Here is a 22053-nt window from a genome sequence, read left to right on the forward strand (position 1 = left end):
GGCAGGCAGCACTCATGACTCATCAATCCGATGGATGGTCCCTCTCCCTCTGCTCCTGGCGAATCGGACACAGGCCGGGCGCGGCAACGCTCTCAGCGCCTCGCTCGCATAAAGCAGCTCGTCAGTCCTCTCCTCCCCGCTTCTCTCCTCGCCGCTCCCATGGCGGCCGCCCCCTCGAGCTCGAGGGACCCGCCCCCGCGCCCTCATATCTCCATCTTCGCAAGGGCGTCCCGCCGGCGCCCACCTATCACGCGCTCCCCGAGGGCGTCCCGGCCAATGTAAGGTGCTGGAGGGCGCCAACGGCAGACAGGGTGGAGCCAGGCATTCTTCTCTACTACTAATGACAGGGTGGAGCCAGGCATTCTTCTCTACTACATACGGTCGGAGGAAGAGGAGGAGGTGGCGGCGTATTGTACGGATCTACGGCCGTTCTCGGCGCAGCTCGCCGTGTTTTGGGTGATCTGTGTAAGCTGCTTCTTTTCGGTTTTTATGTTCTGTTGTACTAATTTGATGATGGGAGGGTATGGCATTTTCTTGCAGTTTCCTTTTGAGTTATGCTAATTATCTGTCATCAGATTTTTTCTGAAACGATCTGTCGAATTTTGGTCCGCGAGATCGTGCTTCGAGATTTGTGCTGTCAATATGCCATTTTTCTCTCCCTGCTAGGTGCTAGCACGCTGTGTTACGGGTCCGCGAATCCACGATTCAAAACCCCAAACACGAGCGAACTTGTTGAAAATCCACACCAGTTCTCTCCCGTTTCCTCTCACAGAATATCTATTGCTCCTCTTCCTTACCCGAGCTGCGCAGGCCTTCGCCCGCCGTCGTCCTTGCCCGGCCTTGGCCGGTCGCCGGCGTGCTTGTCTTCCCTGACTGCCGTCGGCGCACCGCCCCCTCTCCTCGTGTGGCCGCTGAATCCTAGGTTTGAACGTGTTTGGTAAAATTTTACACAAAAAAACAATGCACGCATGAAGTAATAAATGAAGTTTATTTGCGAAACCTTTTCATGGATGAGTGTAACTTTTCGAGACGAATCTAATGAGCCAAGTTTCACCGTGATTGGCTACAGTGATGCTACAGTAGTGGAGATTATTTTATAATTAGACTTCATCTAATACCTCTAATTAGTGGTCAAAGAGGCGAAAATTTTTTATGAAAACTTTTGCACCCCTAACCAAACACGACCAAAATTTTACAAGATTTCCCATCATATCAAATCTTTGGACGCATGCATGAAGTATTAAATGTAGCTAAACAAAATAACTAATTATATAGTTTGTCTGTAATTTGCGAGACGAATCTTTTGAGCCTATTTAACTCATGATCGGATAATAATTACCAAATACAAACGAAAGTGTTACATTACTTTACACCCTAAAGTTTACGCAACTAAACAAGACCTAGGCTCTATTTAGATGCGTAAACTTTTGGGTGTAAAGTATTGTAGCACTTTCGTTTGTATTTGGTAATTATTATCCCGTTATTGGTTAATTAGGCTCAAAAGATTTGTCTCGCAAATTATAGACAAATTGTGTAATTAGTTATTTTGTTTAGCTGCATTTAATACTTCATACATGTGTTGAAACATTTCATGTGATGGAGAATCTTGTAAAGGTTTAGAATTTTGAAGGCAACTAAACAGTGCCCTAAATGTTTCTTATAAAAAGTTCTATCCAATTCTTGGTGCGATTTGGATGTCGTGAATGTTATTGTGCGCAGCTGTCCGATTTGGAGACAATGCTCGAGAAGGAGCAATGGCTGGGGTAGGATCCTGCTGCAGGGGCGTGCTGTCTGCAGGGTTCCTGCCTCCACGTTTTTTCCAAGAAGCATACGTACCTTCTGAATATCTCTGATGTCATATTTACATTTTGTTTCAAATATTTCTGAATGTGTACTTTACGTATTGAGAGAGGTGAAAATGCTTACTTGCTATGATTGTGCGCTCTTTCGTGTAAAAAAACATGATTGTGCGCTCTGAATTTTTCTCCAGGCTCTTGATCCTCTGTCTCTTTATTTGATAGCTGCACGTGTGGCAAAATGTTTTTCCATATTAACTTATTATTGTCCTTTCATAATTAAGATTTGTAAAAACAGTGCCCTGTTTACATATGGTAGCATCCATGCTTAACAACTGGTTCTCTTCGGTCTGAACTCTGATGCCTATGGCACGAAGAACAAACATGATTGAAGTGTACCTCTAGATCGTTTCTGAATATGTGATGACATGTCAGCTTCCTAGGGTGTCATTTTTCGTGATGCCGACCATGACATCTCTTTACTATGACTGCTAGGTGATGGCATGTCAGTTAGCCGACCCGCACTGCTTGCGCATGCTCCTTGAAGCAAAAGGGTAAGCATGCATCGCCAGCGTTTTGATGCGGCGGTAGACACTGTTGACAGACGAATCCGTCTTGGGTCCACGGTTGCACTGCACATGAGGTGCTATGCTAAGCATGTTTTGACGCGCGCCTTGTCAGATGCCGCGCCACTGCCCGAGCACATTCCTAGGCAGAGCCACCACTGAGGGCATGTACAATGGTTAGACGACTGCCGTCTATGTATGTCTAGAGTACTACACACAGACGACAAATCAGACAATTTGTACAATGGTCTGTCTGTGTGGCATACATGAAACAATAATTTGTGAAGAGAAATAAATTACATGGATAATATATTTATATGCTATTTGCCAAGATCAATAATGAATACCATTTTGTATACTATTTTATTGCTATTTGATAGAAAATGAATCATGCCAGGTGAAGTATCAGCTAGAATTAGCATATGCAAGTATATTAAACGTAAAAAAATGAAAAATAATAAGAACAAATAAAAATAGGGAAGAACAGAAATAGCAAAATATCAAATTGCTCCTTATCTCTTCTTCTCCGTCATTCTGGTGATCGGTGCCCGTGACGCCGTTCTGCCGCAGCTCTCCTCCACCGCACCATGAAGTCCAATGCAGCCAAACGCTCCTTCGTTCCCCATCGAACCAAATCCCAAATCGGCCAGCGCTCTCTCTCTCTCTCTCTCTCTCTCTCTCAATCATTCTTTCTTCTTCCTGATACAAGTGATTGACCAGTCGACCTTCCCACCACTGTCGGCCAAATCCGCGCCCGAAACCTCCACCAAAACCAAATCACCTCCATCCATACCTCCATCACCTTCCCACCTCCCTTCTCCACCACCTTCCCCCTGAGTTGCGTCCTCCATGGCTAGGGATTGAAGATCCCGGCCAATAGAACCACCATTGGCTCGGCGAGGCGGAGGGCAAGGCGCGGCGGCGCGGCAGCTAGGGAGCGCGGGCGGCGCCGCGGCCGGCGAAGCGAGGCAGGCGACGAGCTCGGCTGGCGATGCGATGGCCAAGCACGGGGTTGCGGCAACGGCCTCCACTCGCGCCAAAACTGTGGTAACCCGCACTCGATCCGTGGCTGCCGTCGATGAGCCGCAATGCGGCGCACAACGGGGCAGCGCCGTCGTCTCCTCGCGTTGGGCAACGAGCCCGCATCGTCGTCTCGCGAGGCGACGAAGGCGTCGTCGCCTCACTGCACTGGGGTGTTTTTTTATAAAATGTACAGCACGCAGACGGCAAACGGCAAACCGACGATCGTTGTACATGCCCTCATGAATCCAGGCCGAGCCAGCGTGGCCCAGCGCCACCGCGGGCGCGTCGCCTGTAGTACGTGAAGGCCCAGCCGCGGGCCGCGCCGGTGCGCGCACGGGACAAAACTCTAGGCGCTACGTGCGTAATCATGGCATCGACCGGTCACATCGCCGCCTGCGGTCGACAGCCCGGCAGCCGGTGCCTGCCCCTCCCGTACACCGCGCCCTTTTTACTGCCGCTACAGCCGCCGTGGGGTGGGTGGGTAGGGCGCGCCGCGGGCCGGCCTCGTCGTCCGGCGGTCTGGCCACGGCTGTCCTGGCCTGTTGCGGCGTCCGTCCATCGAGGCCGCGCTGCTCTGCCCGAGGCCGGCCGGCTGCCTGTCGCCTGCTCTGCTGCTCCCCTGCCGGGCCCAATGCAGCTGACGGCGAGACGACGCGAGAGCGCGTGCATGCATGCACGCTCGCACGTTTCTCCAAGCCCTGCCCCCTCCCTCTGCCGCGAATTCAATCGGCTCGGGGTCGCGCGCCGTACGTGCCCGCCGGCGACGCCTGGGCCTGTATGGCGCGGACGGGGCGCGGGTACGGGGTACCGCCGCGGCGCCGCGTCTGGTGGTGCCGGCCGGCTCGCTCGCTCGCCGTCGCCGGCCGGGTGAGCGGGGGTGACCACTGCGCGCGCGCGGCGGCGGGACCGCTTCAATGCTCTCCGTCGCGTCGTCGCCTCGTCGGGCGCCTGAGCTCGGGTCAGGCCGCCGGCCGGGGGCGCGGTGACAGCAGCGACGATTAAGGCCGGCCTGAGTTTTCGGAGTCCGGGTAACCACCGGTTGGCTCGCCGGCCCTCTGTCCATTAAATTGGCCATCAAGCCGCGGCAGGGGGCGGCGGAGTACGTGCTGTCGCGCCATGGGTGGGGGGGCGAGCTGGGAGCTGACCGCCGATGGCAGAGAGTACGTGACGTACTCTCATGTCATCGGGGGATCGGCATCAGCGACGAAGCGAAGTGATGAGTTTTGAGTTGGGTCGGGCGAGCCATGAATCGAGTCTGGTCCCGCTCGTCCCGCCCGCCTCCCGGCCGGGCTAACATGCAATCAGTTCATTCAATATCTGCCAACACGATGCCTGAATGCCTGATGCAGGTTACCTTACCCAAAAAAAAAATTGCATGATGGTGGATGGCCTGGTGCAACTGTTTACTCCTACACTACACGCCATACATATTTCGTGTAAATATGAATTTACTAAGACACCATACGATGACCTACATAACACTATGATACTCTTTAATTTATCTGGAAAACATATAATTTTAAGTAGACCGATTGTAACATGTATCTAGTTTGACTAAGTGTATAGAAAATTAAAATACACCTACATGCACAACACTCAATTAGTTTCATTAATCCAACATGGATATATCTTGATTGTGCATTATTTACTTCTATAGGCATTAGTAGTATCTTTTCTATTGACCTGGTCAAAGTAAAAAAACTGTAATGTCATATATTTTTGAAAAGAGGAGGTATGAGAGAATTTTTAATGGTAGTACTGCGTATGTAAAATTTTAAAAATCTATGGTTGAATCTGAAATTTTGGAAAACGGCAATATTTGCATAAGGCCATTAGGGACCGTAGCTATCGAGTAGTAGGAAAGATGATGGCTTGTAAACAATGGTACGTGGCCTTAAATTTCCAGCACATCTGTACAAAATGCTACTGTCAGATACTCCTCAAAAACTTTAATGCCGTGTGTTGGGTACCTGAAGTCCTGAACAAGGTCCGGACAAGCCCTGTAGGATGCAGTATGGTAGTAATATTTTTTCTTTACTAGCCTTGGCCCTTGTTTAGATGCATAAAATTTTGGATGTAAAGCATTGTAGTATTTTTGTTTGTATTTGGTAATTATTGTTCCACTATGGGTTAACTAGATTTAAAAAATTCGTCTTGAAAATTATAGACAAACTGTGTAATTAGTTATTTTATTTAACTACATTTAATATCTTTTGTATGTGTTCAAAGATTTAATGTGATTGAAATTCTTATAAAGTTCTGGAATTTTGAAGAGACCTAAACAAGGGGTTGGTAGAAATAAACTTGAAGGCATGCAGAATGCAGGTAGCCCCGTACGTGTAGTGGCAGGACAAGATTCCATCCAGAGCCGGGGCCACCAGACAGAAACGGGCGAATCGTGCTGTCTCTGCTGGAAGTCTGGAACAAACTCGACTAACTGTGTGCACTGTAGGAAGTAATTCGTGTACGTGTAGACTTTAAAATGGAACTTGTGCATGTTGCATTGCTTGTCAACGCCCGTTCTCTCGTATAAGGACTTCAAGACATTTTTTTCGAAAGACAAGGACTTCAAGACATTGTTGTGCTGGGAGCAAAAGGTTGAGAATGGGAGGAAAAAAAAAACTCTCACGTTAGCACAAGCATCCAACATCTTGGAATAATGGAACTACCCCAGCAAATGCATGAGTAGAGATAGGACCACAGCACAGAGCAATCGGACAAAATACGGGCTTGCCTCCTCGGCGCGTAGCGTGATCTAGCCTGCCTCAAATCTTGGCCTTTAGCTGGGGCCTCTACCAGGTGACCAAACCGTACATCCTATGCAAGCAACACAATGATCTTTCTCCACCATCTTTTGTCTACGCTTTGTGAGGGGAAAATAGAAAACTTTAGTGAACGACGCTCGAAAACTATAGCGGTTGTTATTGGCTTCTCTTGAAAAGTTTTTGTGTACTGCTACATGCTCTCGAGAAGTTTCTGCTAGTCATAATTTACATTCATTTAATAGGGAAGGGGCATGATCCAAAAATTACTTCGAGGCTCAATGTGTGAGCTCGGCTCGAGCTCCAATCAAGCTTGGCTTGAGCGTGAGCTCAAGCTGGGAACTGATTGTGTATGTGTTTTTTCTTTTTCTTTTTCTTTGAGAGACATGGGTTGTTAGTGTTGTTGCAGTAGATGTATGTTTACTCGAGTTCCGATAATCCTAGCAAAAGTCTTTTCTAGCATTTTTTTTGTAAAGAAAATGAGATGTCAAAGGGATGATGAGAGAGAATCCTGCCCGCGTTGTGAATTCCATGTGTTATGTTAAAGCTAAAGGAAAAAAGTTCCCTTTCACCTTTCTCTACGATCATCGGAGTTGAAGGTTTCTCCTCTGAACTAAAATACTAGACATTGGTCCCCCTGAATTATTGAAACCATTATTTTTTCACCCTGGACAGTCGACATGGCGCAATGTAGACCCATTCTACTTGGCGTCACTTTAGTTGCAGGGTGGTAAATCGGATTGCAACGATAGTTAAAGAGGGACAACTGGATTGATCTTGAAATAATTGTGCAAATAATTTTTCCCACAAAAGTTATTGAAAGAGGTTTTTGAAAAAACTTCAAAGTTATTCAAAAATTTTCCATACTACTTTTTAGAAAAAGAAAATAAATAAATATGTGTATATTTCTTTTCAAAAAACTTAGGTGTAAAAATGCCACCCCGTGGACATTGTATATTTATTTTCAAAAATTTTGGTGTAATTTTTTTAAAAATGTTTGAACAATTCCTAAAAAATTATTTAATACATATAATGTATCCCTGGAGTATTGACCAGTCTATGGCTAATGTGGTGTCATGTAGGATAAAATGGTCATTGAATCAATTTAGGGTGTAAAATTGGATGGTTTTTCAATATTTTCAGATAGGAACCATATCAAATATTGCGGTTATTACAGAACCAAGTCAAATTATTTAAGAGTAAATTTCACCGAAGGTCCTTAAACTTGCCCACGCTCTCATCCCACTCCTCAAACTTGTCCCGAGTTCTCACCCCGATCCTCATAGAGTCACAATGCACATAATGATCTGTAAACTTATCCCACTCTCAAACAAGTATATTTCCAAAATATTTAGAACAAGTCTTTTAAAAATTATTTCAAACTTCTAGAATTTCATACCAAGATCTAATCTGACTTAAAATTGATAAAAACAAATCATGAGCCAATCATCTTGGATATAGTATTTTGATGATTTCTAGAGTTTTTATTTTAATATATTTGTTCAAGTGCTAATTTATATTAGAGATTAAAATAATATTAAAATCATTTGTCATTTGCCATAAGAAATCTTGAAAAATCATAAAAAAATAATTCAAATCTAGGTTATTTAAAGATTTTGATAGTTCACATTCAATTCATGATAATTTATCCATAAATTTTGGACCCACTTTGAGTTGGAATTGAACTTGATTTGAAATCCAAACAAATTTTAAACAATTCGCAAAAGTTTTCTCTAAATAAATAATGCATTTAGAAGCGTATGGACCTGGATGAGAGTGGGATAAGTTTAAGGACTGGGATAAGAGCGTGAGACAAATTTATAGACAATTATATGCATTTTGAGTGTATGAGGACTGGGATGAGAACTCAAGACAAGTTTGAAGATCGGGATGAGATCGTGGCACAAATTTAAGTATTATTATGTGCATTACGGAACCTGAATGAAAACTCGAGCAAGTTTAAGAAGCTCATTGTATGAGCTTAAAGCCTCTTTTGAATTCAGGATCCTTTCTTTTAGCACAGAAGCTAATACAATCAGAGCAGTCAACAACAAAGGAGAGAGCTACCAGCACTTACCAGCTTTGCTTGTGAGAGACGTATGGGAACGATGGGATTTTGTGAAGTTAAACTCCGGTCCATACACTAGTAGAAAACACGCCAAAAATCCACCCCAAAAGTACCAAAATGAAGATGAACCGGTACCAATGCTAGTATTGGTACCGGTTCATCTTGGTACCGGTACTTTTGGGGTGGATGGGACCTATGGATGAGCCTTATGTACCGGTTGGTAACACCAATCGGTACCCAAGGCTCTCCATAGGTACCGGGTGTAACTTTTACATTAGTACCGGGTTTACCACCAACCGGTGCCTATGGATGAGCCTTAGGTACCGGTTGGTAACACCAACCGGTACCTAAGGCTCATCCATGAGTTACTTCAAAAGGAAAATATCTATCTCCTCATCAAAAGTGATGTGTAGGCGAGATGGTAAGAAAGATACACGCGAGACAAGAGATTCTGTGTTCGAATCCTGCCCAACCACTTTTGCCAAAAAATACTAGCCATAGGCACCGGTTCTTTTACCCGGTGTTCATGACCGTGACTATTGGTCTCGGTTTCCGGGTACCGGTTCAAAAACCGGTACCTTAGCCCTTCACCAACCGGTGCCTATGGGCACTTTTCTAGTAGTGATACGATGCTTCAAACTTGAATTGAAGTTCCTTTAGAAAAGCTGTTTTTTCTACAAAATCTCATTGGACCAACAACAATCAATGCTGGTCTTAGTCCATAGACCAAGTCTAAAGTCTTGGTTCACGCTTCCTCATCTATCCTCACCTACACCTTAGGCATACGCACAGTGTCACAGTGCAAATTGTATGCCGCTCAGGCTACAAATTCACATTTATCATCTGAAGAAATCTTACGTGGGTTGCTATTTAGAATTTAGCCCAATATAAGTTTTCGGATTTGTTTTCTACTTAACATGGCCTGTTGGTGCAATTTTTATCTCACGCACCAACACCTATAGATTTTCTACATACGGTCACGACGGAGCCCGATTTTCTTCTGCTTCTGTTTCCCCCCTTTCATTTTCTTCCGTTTCTCATACCTTTTCTCCCCTCCGTTACTTGTTCCATCCTCTTCCATCTTTTTCCTACATACAATCACTTTATTTCTTTTTCTTTTTCTAATCTATCTTGTTATCTCCTTTCCTACTTGTTTCCTTCTCTTCTCTCTTATTTATTTTTTTTTCTTCTCATGCAGATGTTTTTACTATTCTATAATTTGTGTTGTTCTATTTATTTTTTTATAATTGGATGCATATAAATTCACGATATCTACCTATTTCTTAAGAGAATCGTTTCTGTTATCCATCATTGACTTTGTTTCATTATAACTCTCACCGAGTGCAGAATTGGAAGAGGATGGAGCTCGCGCTGGTGTGTGTGTGTATATATATATATGTATATATATATATATGCATATATATATATGTATATATATATATATGTATATATATATGTATATATATATCCTATGAGACGAAATAGAGGTCATCTTATCTTCATGTTATAAATAGCAAGCGGTCCATATTGAGGCTCAGCAATAGGAGAAGGAGAAGGACGCAGACATGCATGACTTATCTAGAGGATGAACTATCTATAGCAATGCACGAGTATATTTCTTATAGTTTATGTATTCATAATTGATTGGTTCGATGTATACCTATGTCTTCAAATATTTTTTAGATTACTCTCAAAATAAAAATTTTATTGCTCCTACTTATATTGTATTATCTCCAATAGTAAAAATTAATTATATTTTAACATTTTATTTAAAAAATAAGATTTTCCATGGTATATCTGTTTGCTCCATCGACAAATGCATCAATTTTTCTACAGTACAATGATTAAGTTGCCATTTGGAATATATTGTCAGATTGAATAATAATATTTGCTTGGTATATAGTAATTTGGTTGCATCGTGGACTGATTACTTGGCTATGTAAATTTATTTGTTCAACTAATAAAATAACTTGCTCGCTAAGTGGACATATTATGTGCATCTGATAGGATAATTTGTTTCTCTATGGACTAATTTGATCGTGATGTAGACTGATGGTTTGTTCACTTTATGAAAAATTGAAAAGTATTTGTTCAAATTGAAGAATATTTTTGTTACCTGTTATACTAATTTGTTCGCATTGTGAACTGTTGGTGATGTTTCTCATTGTAGAATAATTTGTTCGCTATCTACATATAGAATGTTTGGATATAAGAACAATTTATTTGCGTTAGTATAATTTGTCTATGATGTGGACTCATCAATACTTGTCTATATAATTTGATTTATTTAATTGGGATAGTAGTTTATTTTGTACATATATGTGAACTTATTTTTTCTTGTGCAAAATAATTTATTAATGTATTTACTTAATTGTTAACTTTAAATACCATTTTGTTCACCAATTGAACACAACCTACTGTACCAGTATGTATCAGTTGTGCTAACTAGTGGACTAGTCTAAGCGAATAGGTCCAACCTATAAATTGTTCTACACAAATCGAATTACAAGAGAAATCGTCTGGGAAAGCATTTGCTAAAATTAAATAGCATGTTATGAGTGCGAAAGATAAAAATCTGAATCACAAGAGAAGCTGTGCTAGAAATATGCTAACTAGCAGGCTGTGTAATGAATAAGCTCATACTGAAATAGGCACAATAGGGATGAGTTTAGATAACAAAATGTATTTTTGTTATCTTCAGTGATATATAATATACCCTCTCCTCTCTCAACAAAGAAAAGCTCATTTGTTCGTGAGTTGATCTCATAATGCTGACCATGAATGTGCCAATTAATGGATTAATCTTGATGACTACGAATCTGTGTTAGGTAGTTCCAATTCTCAAAGTCAGCTGGTTTTCATAGCATTAAATATATTGCTATGTAAACAAAAAGCTGAGTTGGCAGGAGAATTAATGAGAAGATAAGGAAAAATATAAAGAAACCATGACTCATGTTAGAAACCATATCTACGCGAAAACGAAGACAAAAGAAGGAAGTATTGGAAGGAGAAAAGAGAGAAGTGATATGATAGGATAGCAATTTATTTTGAAGAAACTATCCATTTGAGATGTAGGTTTTATGAATAGTATATATATGACATGATAAGTATAGAAACTACTGGGAGTATTAATTGGATGCAAAAAAAGTTGCAAGTGGATTGTACTGAAAAAGGTTGTCGTTGCCTCCTTGAGTTTTCTCGGACGTGGCAAATAAGTAACTCAATTTTCAGGTCGTTGCCCGCTCGGCCGGGCTGACGATTCGCAAGTCCCCAGATGGACCATGCATTATTGGGCCAGCTAACCTTCCGTGGCCCTTGAGAAAATGCAGTCAGGGGATGAATCAATTATTTTTATCGCAAATGCGATGCATAAACCTCGGCCCTATTTAGTTTGGGCAGTAGCACAGGTTGTACAAATTTTGACTAATGATTTAGAGTACTAAATAAAAACAGTTTACAAAACTAACTTCACAACTCCTACGCTACTTCGCGAGACGAATCTAATGAGGTCTTTGACCACATGATTAGAAGTTGGTTACTGTAGCATTACTGTAGCAAATCATCAATTAATTATCATCATTAGATTCGTCGCGCAAAGTTACACTCATCTGTGAAAAGATTTTACAAATAAACTTCATTTAGTACTCCATGCACATAATATTCTTTTTTAGCAAAGTTATACCTATCTGTGAAAATATTTTACAAATAAATTTCATTTAATATTTCATGCACACAATATTCTTTTTTTTTAGCGCAACGGAAACAAATGGGCCCTCATCTGCGTCGCAGAACCCACTCACTCTCGACGCGTCGCATAAAGTAGCGCGTCTCCACCTTGTTTCCCTCCTCGCCGCCTCCCATGGCGGCCGCCCCCTCGAGGGACCGAACAGTCCCTCTCCCGCGCCCTCCTATCACCATGTTCACAAGGGCGTCCCGCCCAGGCCCTCCCTATTGCGTGCTCCCAAGGGCGTCCCGGCCAATGAAAGGCGCAGGAGGGCGCCACCGCCACCGCCAACGGCACACAAGGTGGAGCCAGGCATTCTTCTCTACTACTAACGACGAGAGGAGGGGAGGGGATATACATACGGTCGGACGAGGAGGAGGAGGAGGCGTATTGTACGGATCTATGGCCGTTCTCGGCCCCGCTCGCCGTGTTTTGGGTGATTCTTGTAAGCTTCTTCTTTTTGCTTTTTTTATGTTCTATTGTAATTTGACGATGGGAGAGAAAGGTGGGAGGTTGGATGCTAATTTGGTGAGTTCTTGTATGGTCAAATGTGGTTAGATTATAAACCTTGTTTCAGGATAGGCCCTCGTTGATTGCCAAGTTTCTTACCAATTTTGTAATCCCCACTTTGCACGGAAACCTTGATTAATGAAAATGGTTAACTTGGTGAATTCCTGCAGTGGTTATTCTGCATACCCTGCTTGAATTAAGTGTTCCAGAACTGCAATTTGGACCATTCGATAGTGACTTTCTGTATCCTGCGGCTTTAAGAGGATAATGTGGTTTGTTTTTTTTTAATCTGTTCTCAAATTTGGTGCGATCTGATATCTTGTCTTATTGCTTATCTCTCTATGTAGTAGAACTATTGGTGCAATGTGGTACCGGATACTGTCCGGGTTGGAGTTTAGCATGGTTCATGTTATGCCTTTTTTTTGTGGAGGCATCGTCGACTATTCTGGTTGGTTTGCTACTTGTTTAGGTTTGTTGCGGAGTGACCTCAGAGCTAAACAATGATATGGCACTTTATCTTATTTTGAAGTTTTTTGGACAATTGTAACGCTTTGGAAGTAGAAATTTTACAACATTCCCTTTGCTTTGCTGCCATATGTTTGCCAAAATGCGAATATGATGTTACGGTTCTCCTGTTGTTCAAGTTGGTTGATGTCGGGTACCATGATTAGGGGCACCCAAATTAGGGGACTAAAATCACCCTAAAAACGCAAACACATGCTGGGCAACCGGGCCCACGAAGCCCTACAGCTTCCCTCCAAGCTGGAAGAAAGAAAATGACTCAAAGAAGCCCAACACGCGGCCCACATACTCAATGCGGCCCGTCCGCACCCCCTCAACCCCGCAGGATGATCTCCGCCTCGCTCGAGGGCTCCCCGTCGAAGCCCTCGACCGCGCCCTGCGCCTCTGCCTCGCTCGAGGGTAGCGAGCCTGCCCTCGAGAAAGCGGATCGTCTACGCCCTAAGGAGCTGAGCAGCAGGACCCCTGGGGTCCGACTCCATCTCACCGGACCAACGGTCCCTGACCCGCTTCCCGCTCTGGGACGGGTCCGGTGTCACCACGAGTCCCAGAGGTGGAAATGCTCAGCACCTATGGCCACGGACCCGGGCCCCCGCAGATGGGTCCGGGACCTCCACTTGACACCCGGACCCCCCGCAGATGGGTCCGGGACCTCCACGTGGCCATCCGGACCCCCGTGAGCTCTCGGCTCAGCTAGCTGCTCGGAAGGGGTCCGGAACCGCCACGTGTCACGCAGACACAGGCACGGGCACAAGCCTTCCGTTGGAAGCTCCCTCACCCACCCGTATTAAGTGCGAGTGGTTGAGGCGTGCTCTTCTGCTGCTGGGCAAGGCCACCCCTCGGTAGAAAGGACAAACGGCCCTTCCGCTCACCCGCCCGCCGTACGAAGGCATTAAATGACAACCACTCCTCCACAGCGCCCGGGTCAGACGACGTCAGGCCGCCACTCCCCACAGTGGTAGTGACCGGAGTCCCGTCCGCCAACTCCGGTCACTGCTCCCCGGCGCTGTGGCGGCACTGTGGGAACCTGCGACGCAGTGCAAGACGTGCTTGGCACTGCTCCAGCTACTATGCTGCCAACTCCCCGTACCTCCTTCGTACTTTCCCTTCCGCGGAACCCCCGAACGGCATGGGCACGACTCTCGGAAGCGACTCCGGCCTTGACCAGGACAAGACCCTGGCCTGCGGGACCCTCGGAACGCCGCCACGCCGCCCGCTGGAGCCGCTAGGACGCCGGCGTGATCTCCGCAAGACCAAGGACGATGCCCAGGATGACAGCCACGCCCGGCGCCATACCCCACAATGTACTTCCCACATTGCTCGACCATTGCACCCCCGCGATTCGGGGAAAAGACGACGACTTTCATGACCCCCTATGCATGTACACCGTCCCTCCTTGTGTTTATAAAAGGAGGAGGCGGGCGTTCCTTTAGGGGGGTCGGCCCATTCGGCAGGACTCAACTCTTCGCACTACTAGCAGAGCACACACGCTCCTCTGAACCCCGATATTGGCACTCGCCTCAATCAACTCCTCCTCTAGCAGAGACTTGGGAGCTTCCCTCCCTCTCTCTCCTCGCTTGTACCCCCCACTACAAGCACCCCCGGTGCAAGATAGTACAATGCTCTCGCACACCCCTTTGCTGGACGTACGGCCCCATGGCCGGAACCAGGATAAACCCGTGCGTTACTGTATTACCTCTTGCATCAACATCTGGGACGAGGAATATGCAGCATCATCACTGGTTGGGTCCGGATTGCCGGGTCAGGACACCGACAGTTGATATTCCTAAATTATTTCTTTCCATCCATGTTTGCTACTTGGAGTTTGTCTAAGTGGGGAAAAATTGTTTCCTATAATTATTGCTGAGTTAAATACACCAGTGTCCCTCGAACTTGTCCTGAGGTGTCACTTAGGCCCACGAACTCGCAAAATTGAAATCTGGCACCCTGAACTTGTTAAGTTGTGCCACTTAGATCCATACCCCTTCAGATGGCGCCATGTAGCATGAATATTTGCAAAAATGCCCTCCAAAAGTGCTATCTTCTACCTTCACACCCTCCCTCCCATTCTCTCTCTCTCCCCCCATGCCTCCCCTGCTTCCTCCGCAAAGCGTGGAGCCGCTGCCGCCCCCTGCCTCCTCGCCTTCCACTGGAGCTCGCGGACGCCACCGCCCCCTGGAGAGCGAACCCCGCCGCGTTGAAGACATCGAGCTGAGTGAGGTTCTGCAGCCCATCGACTTGGAAGCTCGGATTCGGGCGGCCCAGCCGCTTGCGCCGCGGCTGGCGGAGCTGCGTACGGCGGCGGTGCTGGATGGCCGTGGCTGGGTGGACCTGCGAGCGGCCGTGGCTTGCGGGGATGCTCGCGCGGCGGGGTGCACCGCGGCCGATGGAGCTGCGGGCGGTAGCGGGGCCGGACCGCAGCTGGCGCAGCGCAACAAGGCCGGCGGAGCTGCGCGCGGCGCCGAGGCACGACCGCGGGCCGGTAGGGCTGAGTCGAGGAGGTCGGAGATGAGTGCTGTGGAGCAGATCCTCTGTGTCAAGGCCACCGTGCGGCCCCGCATTGCCGCCGCCGCCTAGCCAACGGCCGCCCAGATCTAGCCTTGGTGCTGCCGTCTTCTGGAGATGGGAGCCGCCGCGGCAGCCCACACCCGCTCACGCCGCGCAGGGGACCAGGCCGCCGCGTGGAGGGTGGCCGCGTCCAGGGGCCCGCCGTAGCGGCCTGGCCCCGTGCGCCGGTGGTGGTGCCCGCGGCAGCTCTGGCGGCGAGCTGCTCCAGGGTTGACGAGCCGGGACGACTGGTGGGTGGCTTGGCGAGGTCGCAGTGGAGCCCGATGCCAGAGGAATCGACCGGAGTCGCGGTGGTGGTGGTGGATTTGCCCGGCGGCCAGCTCCTCTGTTTCATGGGCGGCGACGCTGTCGGGCAGCAGGGAGGTGACTCCAGCGCGGGACAGCCTGGGCGACGGCCGAGGAAGCTTGGCGCGGTCTCGACAAGGCCTCACGCGTGAGGAATCGGCGTAGCAAGCCGTGCCTGCGGCAGATTTGTCTGCGGGGGCGGCTTGGTTCCAGAGCAGAGCATGGCGGGCGATGGGGCTCCGCGGCTGGGCCGTGCGGTGCGCGGCGGCGATGGCATCTGGATGGATGGTGCGTGGCGCCCCCTGCTCCGCCGTGCCGCCGTCTCGAGACCGAGTGGAGGGAGCAGCGAGCCAGGGTGTCGAGACCGCCGTGAGAGGAGGAGCCGGCTGAGGCAGAGCATGATGGCGGACGCGAGAGAGAGCTTGGCGAAGGCCCAGAGCCCCCGGGGCACCTGCAGTAGCGCGTGACGTAGATTGGCTGCGCGACGGCGATGGCCCAGGACGTGATGTCGTGCGCCGCGGCGGCCCCGCACAGCCCCCAGCCGAGGACACTGACCAAGAGCGCGAGCATGGCGACATGTGTGGCACCTCGGGCGCTGCCGCCGCCAGCGCAATGAGCGGCAGCGCCCAGAGCCCTCGCGCGCTCCTCCTCCCGATGCCGGCGGTAAGAGAGAGAGGTGAAAGAGATGAGGAGGACGCAGATACAGAAGACGATAAAATTTAAGGGTTTTTGCATATATTCATGCCCCTTGAAGGGTTATGGACCTAAGTGGCACAACTTAACAAGTTCAGTGTGCCAGATTTCGATTTTGCGAGTTCGTGGACCTAAGTGATACCTCAGGATAAGTTCGAGGGCCGCTGGTGTATTTAGCTCATTATTGCTCCCTTTCTAAAGTTTTGATTAGGTTTTATTTATATCTGAGTTGAGAATCTTGGGTTGCTTCCTTGAATCGAAGGTTCTAGTGTATGCCGACACATTCCACACTTGAGGACTTCATGTCTGCTTCCTATCAGTTAACTTCTGATCCAAGAAATAGGCAAAGAAGATAAGCTGTAGACCTACATTGTCTAAGGCATGACTAAGTGGAGGTTATTCAGAACATCTATCTGTCTTTCAGAAGTTTGGTTGAATCTGGACTGATACTCAGTTGAGTTTGAAGAACGCATTCAGTTGCATTGACAATCTTTCAAATTGTTAGACATATGCAGTATTGGATGCAGCCAGCATCAACGTGTTGCCATTGAGTTTACATTCTACTGGTTCAGAAAGATTTTTGGGTCTGGCACTGTGCTGAACCATGGTTCATGGATAAAATGGGGCAAGGTTGTACTGTACCTTTTATGCAGTGATGATGAATAGCACTGTTCCTTCTATTTCGAGTTCCATTCTGTAAAGAATGTAAACAACATTCACTTGTTTTTTAAAATCATTTTCATTCAGTTTTTTAGTTATGGGTGCACATCTGCTTCTCATCCGCCAATCAATCATTAATCATGAACAGAGGCGCACAAGATGTTTTCTACTCACGACCTTGACACCAGGCGTCTGATCCAATTCCATTTGTGGCAGGCATCATCCATTGCGCCTGTGCTTTCACTTTCGCATTCCCTGTTGAAATCGTAAGGACATTATCATTGAACTCTGCAGATCTTGCAAGTTCCATCACAACGTCTTCCTCTTTTCCAACATGCAAATCCCATCCTCGATTCCTCATCACCACAGCATGTTAAATGTTGGAAGAATGCAAGGCAAGTATTCTCCACAAGACAATAAGAAGATATTTTTATGGAGTACTCTAGAATTAGTAATAAATAAATTAAAAATAATATTTAGAAATTCTCTAGAAGGGGAGACACATGTCACCATCCTATGATCCTCCTGAACCTATAAATAGAGGACCACCTCCTTGTCATGCCATCTATCTAAGAGCATGGTAGATGAGAAGAGTGAGTGCTAGTAAAGCCACAAAGAGATGATGTGTTGTGTACTTTTGTGTAATACTATTGTGTCGTAATAAAGTAAATGTTTTGTAAGTGTTAGTCTCCTAGTTTCTAAATACATAGTGTATAAGTTGTGATCTATCAAAATATGTTGATATATATAAGAACTTTATGAATTATATCAAACTTACTTCGAAACTGAGGAAACTATGTTAGGCAATCCTCGGATGAGTGCGGGATGTAAAAAGCCAAAAATTTCATCAATCATATGCTCAATTTCCTCAATATTATCTGTGTTGATTCCTAAAGCCTGAAAAAGTTGATGAAATAGATATGAAAAAATAGAGATTAATTAACATAACCAGCACGTCACGAATTCCGGTAAGTAGCTGTCAGAGTTAGCAGTAAGTAGAGAGGTGATGTCACTCAAATCATGAATTCCAGTAAGTAGCTGTCAGAGTTAGCGGTCAATTTCACTTTTCCTTGTGTTCAGCTTAGCTGATTGTGGGTGAGGTCACAACCAACCTTAGAATGTCCAATAAATACAGATCAATGCATACCAAAAAAGCGGTGAAACAGCGAGAAACAGTAAGGGACGAAGAAGAGAGGTATTACCTTAAAGTGGTCCTCTGCGTGTGACTCAAAATGACTTATCAAGGTGATGATATCATCCACATCGTATGAACAAAAATCATTGAGCAGTGATTCATTTGATCTTACAAACTGAATATTATTTCTTTTGCTCTCCATTTCCTTGGGATACCAATAAATTTCAGCCAACAATGAATTTTGACTAACTAGTGATCCCAAATTGCGGAGGATTGGAACCGTTGAGAACTCCGTATCAAACACCTTTTTGTCCGCCTCCAAGCAATGCTTCAAATGTTTATGAAGATGTCTGCACAACCTGAGTCGAGTATACAGAAAACAAACATCAAATGGGGGGGGGGGGTCCTATGCTGTGCAAATAAGGCTTGCAAGTATGGTATAGTTGATGATGATATCCTCCACTATTACCCGCTGGCAAAGACGCAACAAAAAGGAGCCAAGTGGGCCTTTTGTAGTCGGGTGGCGACCGTGTGAGCCTTTGAATAATCTCACCTTGCTTAGCTTGGGAGGAGGAAGCCACCTTAAAAGAGAGAGCCACCCTTCCCCAATCGGACTAGTGTTTTAGAGATATCAGCACTGAACAGATTCATCTCAAGGCTGGGAGATCGTGGTCTCCCCTTTTTCAAACTCCTCAAAGGGCAAGAGAAATTTAAGTGGACAGAAGAAGCCGACGCCACCCTTGAAGACCTCAAGCAGCACTTGCAAGCTCCACTAATTCTCACAGCCCCGACAGAAGGAGAGAACCTGCTACTTTACATCGCCGCCACAACCCACGTGGTTAGCACGACAATCGTCGTCGAGCGCCCTCAGGAAAGCCATGCATATCCTGTGCAGAGGCCGGTCTACTACGTCAGCGAAGTACTCTCCAACTCAAAGGTCAGGTACCTAGCAATTCAGAAATTGCTATAAGCTATCCTTATGACCTCTTGAAAATTATGCCACTATTTCTAGGCATACCAAGTAACAGTGATCACCGAGTACCCTCTGGCGGATATACTCCACAACCCGGAAGCTACTGGAAGAATTGCCAAATGGGCCACGAAACTCAGAGCCCTCCGCCTCGACTTCAAGCCAAGAACCGCCATCAAGTCGCAGGCACTAGTCGACTTCATGGCTGAGTGGAGGGAAAACCAAATCCCTGCCCCCTCAAACAAAGCAAAACACTGGACAGTGTACTTCGATGGCTCATTAAAAATTTATGGAGGATGAACAGGCGTCCTCTTCATCTCCCCATCGGGGAAACAACTCATCTATGACCTCCAAATTATGTTTGAAGTCTCCAACAATGAAGCTGAATACGAAGCCTTGCTGCATGGGCTACGTCTGGCAATCTCTCTTGGAATCAAAAGACTACTCGTCTTTGGGGACTCAAAATTAGTCGTTCAACAAGTCAACAAAGATTGGGACACCAACAATGAAAGAATGGACGACTACGTCGCTGCGGTACGCAAATTGGAAATCCAACACATCGTACGTGACAACAATGTTGGCGCTGACATCTTACCTAAACTTGGTTCAACACGATCCCAAGTGCCACATGGCGTCTTTGTCCAAGAACTGCACCATCAGTCAATCAAGAAACCAGACCCTGTCACCCTCGACCATCACCAAGCGGATGAAAGCCGAGAGGTCATGATGGTAGACACAGACTGGAGGAACAAAATCATCAACTGGATCACCGATGAAAAGCTACCCACAGACAATAATAAGGCAATAACAATTGCCAGAAGAAGCAAAGGTTACGTCCTAGTAGGAGACAAACTCTACAAAAGAGGTTCCCATTCCGGCGTACTCATGAAGTGCATCCCATGAGAAAAGGGAAAGGGCATACTCGACGAAATCCACTCGGGAGTATGCGGGAACCACACAGCGTCAAGAACGCTAGTCGACAAAGCATTCAGAGCCGGCTTCTATTGGCCTACAGCCCTAATGGATGCAAAAATCCTCATAAAACAGTACAAAAAATGCCAGTTCTTCGGTAAACAGGCCAAGGTACTAGCACATAACCTAATCACCATCCCACCATCTTTGCCATTCGCATGCTGAGGGCTAGACATGATCGGCCCCCAAACAAAGGCTCCGAGAGGATTCACCTACGTGCTGGTCGCCATTGACAAATTCACAAAGTGGATCGAGTACAAGCCGGTAACGACGCAGAGCGCCGACAGAGTCGTAGATTTTATCTATGACATACTATACCGATTCGGCTTCCCCAACACCATCACCACCGAGGTGGGGTCGAACTTCACTTCGGAGGTTTTCTGGGACTTCTGTGAGCAAAGCAGGATCAACGTCAAGTATGTTTCAGTGGCTCATCCAAGAGCCAATGGCCAAGTCGAGCAACAAACGGGATGATCCCAGACGGCCTGAAGAAAAGACTCTACGAATCCAACAGCTAAAAAGGAGGGAAATGGATTTCCGAGCTACCCCACGTTGTATGGGGACTCCAAACCCAACCATGTAAGTCAACGGGTTAGACCCCATTCTTCCTGGTCTACGGCTCAGAAGCAATCTTACCAGCGGATATCATGTGGCACTCTTCAAGAGTCGAGATGTACGAAGGAGAGGCAGAAAATACAAGAAAACCGGAACTGGACTCGGTAGAAGAAGAGAGATGCAACGCTCTGGTGCAATCGTCAAGGTACTTGTAGGTAGTACGGTGTTATCATGACCGTAATGTGCAGCAAGGATCTTTTAGTATCGGTGACACGGTTCTACGACGGATACAGAATGAAGACGGACTCCACAAGCTTAACTCAAGATAGGAAGAACCATTCATCATCTCAAGGGTAACAAAACCAGGATCTTATCATCTCCAACACCCGGATGGAACCGAGGTTTCAAATTCCTGGAACATAGAGCACCTGCGTCGATTCTACCCGTAGCAGTGTTATCTACACCAGATTGTACTGATACACGATAGAAGATAATAAAGTCCAGTCCTCCTGAAATTTTTTGTAAGCATTCAAGATCCCTCCCTCTTTGGCAAGGCTCCGAGTGCTTGTCATGAACCAAGCACCTGGGCAGTCCTACGTCCAATGGGTTATCAAACTCCGTTTTTTTGGCAAGGCTCCGAGTGCTTGTCATGAACCAAGCACACGGGCAGTCCTACGTCCAATGGGTTATCAAACTCCCTCTTTGGCAGGGCTCCGAGTGCTTGCCATGAACGAAGCACCCGGGCAGTCCTACACCCAATGAGTTATCAAACTCCGTTTTTTGGCAAGGCTCTGAGTGCTTGTCATGAACCAAGCACACAGGCAGTCCTACGTCCAATGGGTTATCAAACTCCATTTTTTAGCAAGGCTCCGAGTGCTTGTCATGAACCAAGCACACTAGTCCTACGTCCAATGGGTTATCAAACTCCCTCTTTGGCAAGGTTCCGAGCGCTTGTCATGAACGAAGCACACGGGCAGTCTTACGTCCAATGAGTTACCAAACTCCATTTTCTGGCAAGGCTCCGAGTGCTTGTCATGAACTAAGCACACGGGCAGTCCTATGTCCAATGAGTTATCAAACTCCGTTTTTTGGCAAGGCTCCGAGTGCTTGTCATGAACCAAGCACACGGGCAGTCCTACGTCCAATGGGTTATCAAACTCCCTTTTGTCAAGGCTCCAAGTGCTTGTCATGAATCAAGCACCCAGGCAGTCTTACATCCAATGAGTTATCAAACTTCACTCTTTGGC

General features: G+C 46.5%; 1 long non-coding RNA gene across 1 annotated transcript; it reads left to right on the plus strand.

The window, feature by feature from the left end:
• The first annotated feature begins 65 nt into the window (after positions 1 to 65).
• LOC120687814 lies at positions 66 to 12610 on the plus strand. The gene is made up of 2 exons (XR_005680838.1): positions 66 to 311; positions 12242 to 12610. It is a non-coding gene; the product is annotated as an uncharacterized LOC120687814 (long non-coding RNA).
• Positions 12611 to 22053: the final 9443 nt, after the last annotated feature.

This window comes from Panicum virgatum, chromosome 9N (genome assembly GCF_016808335.1).
Source record: "Panicum virgatum strain AP13 chromosome 9N, P.virgatum_v5, whole genome shotgun sequence".
Classification (NCBI taxonomy): Eukaryota; Viridiplantae; Streptophyta; class Magnoliopsida; order Poales; family Poaceae; genus Panicum; species Panicum virgatum.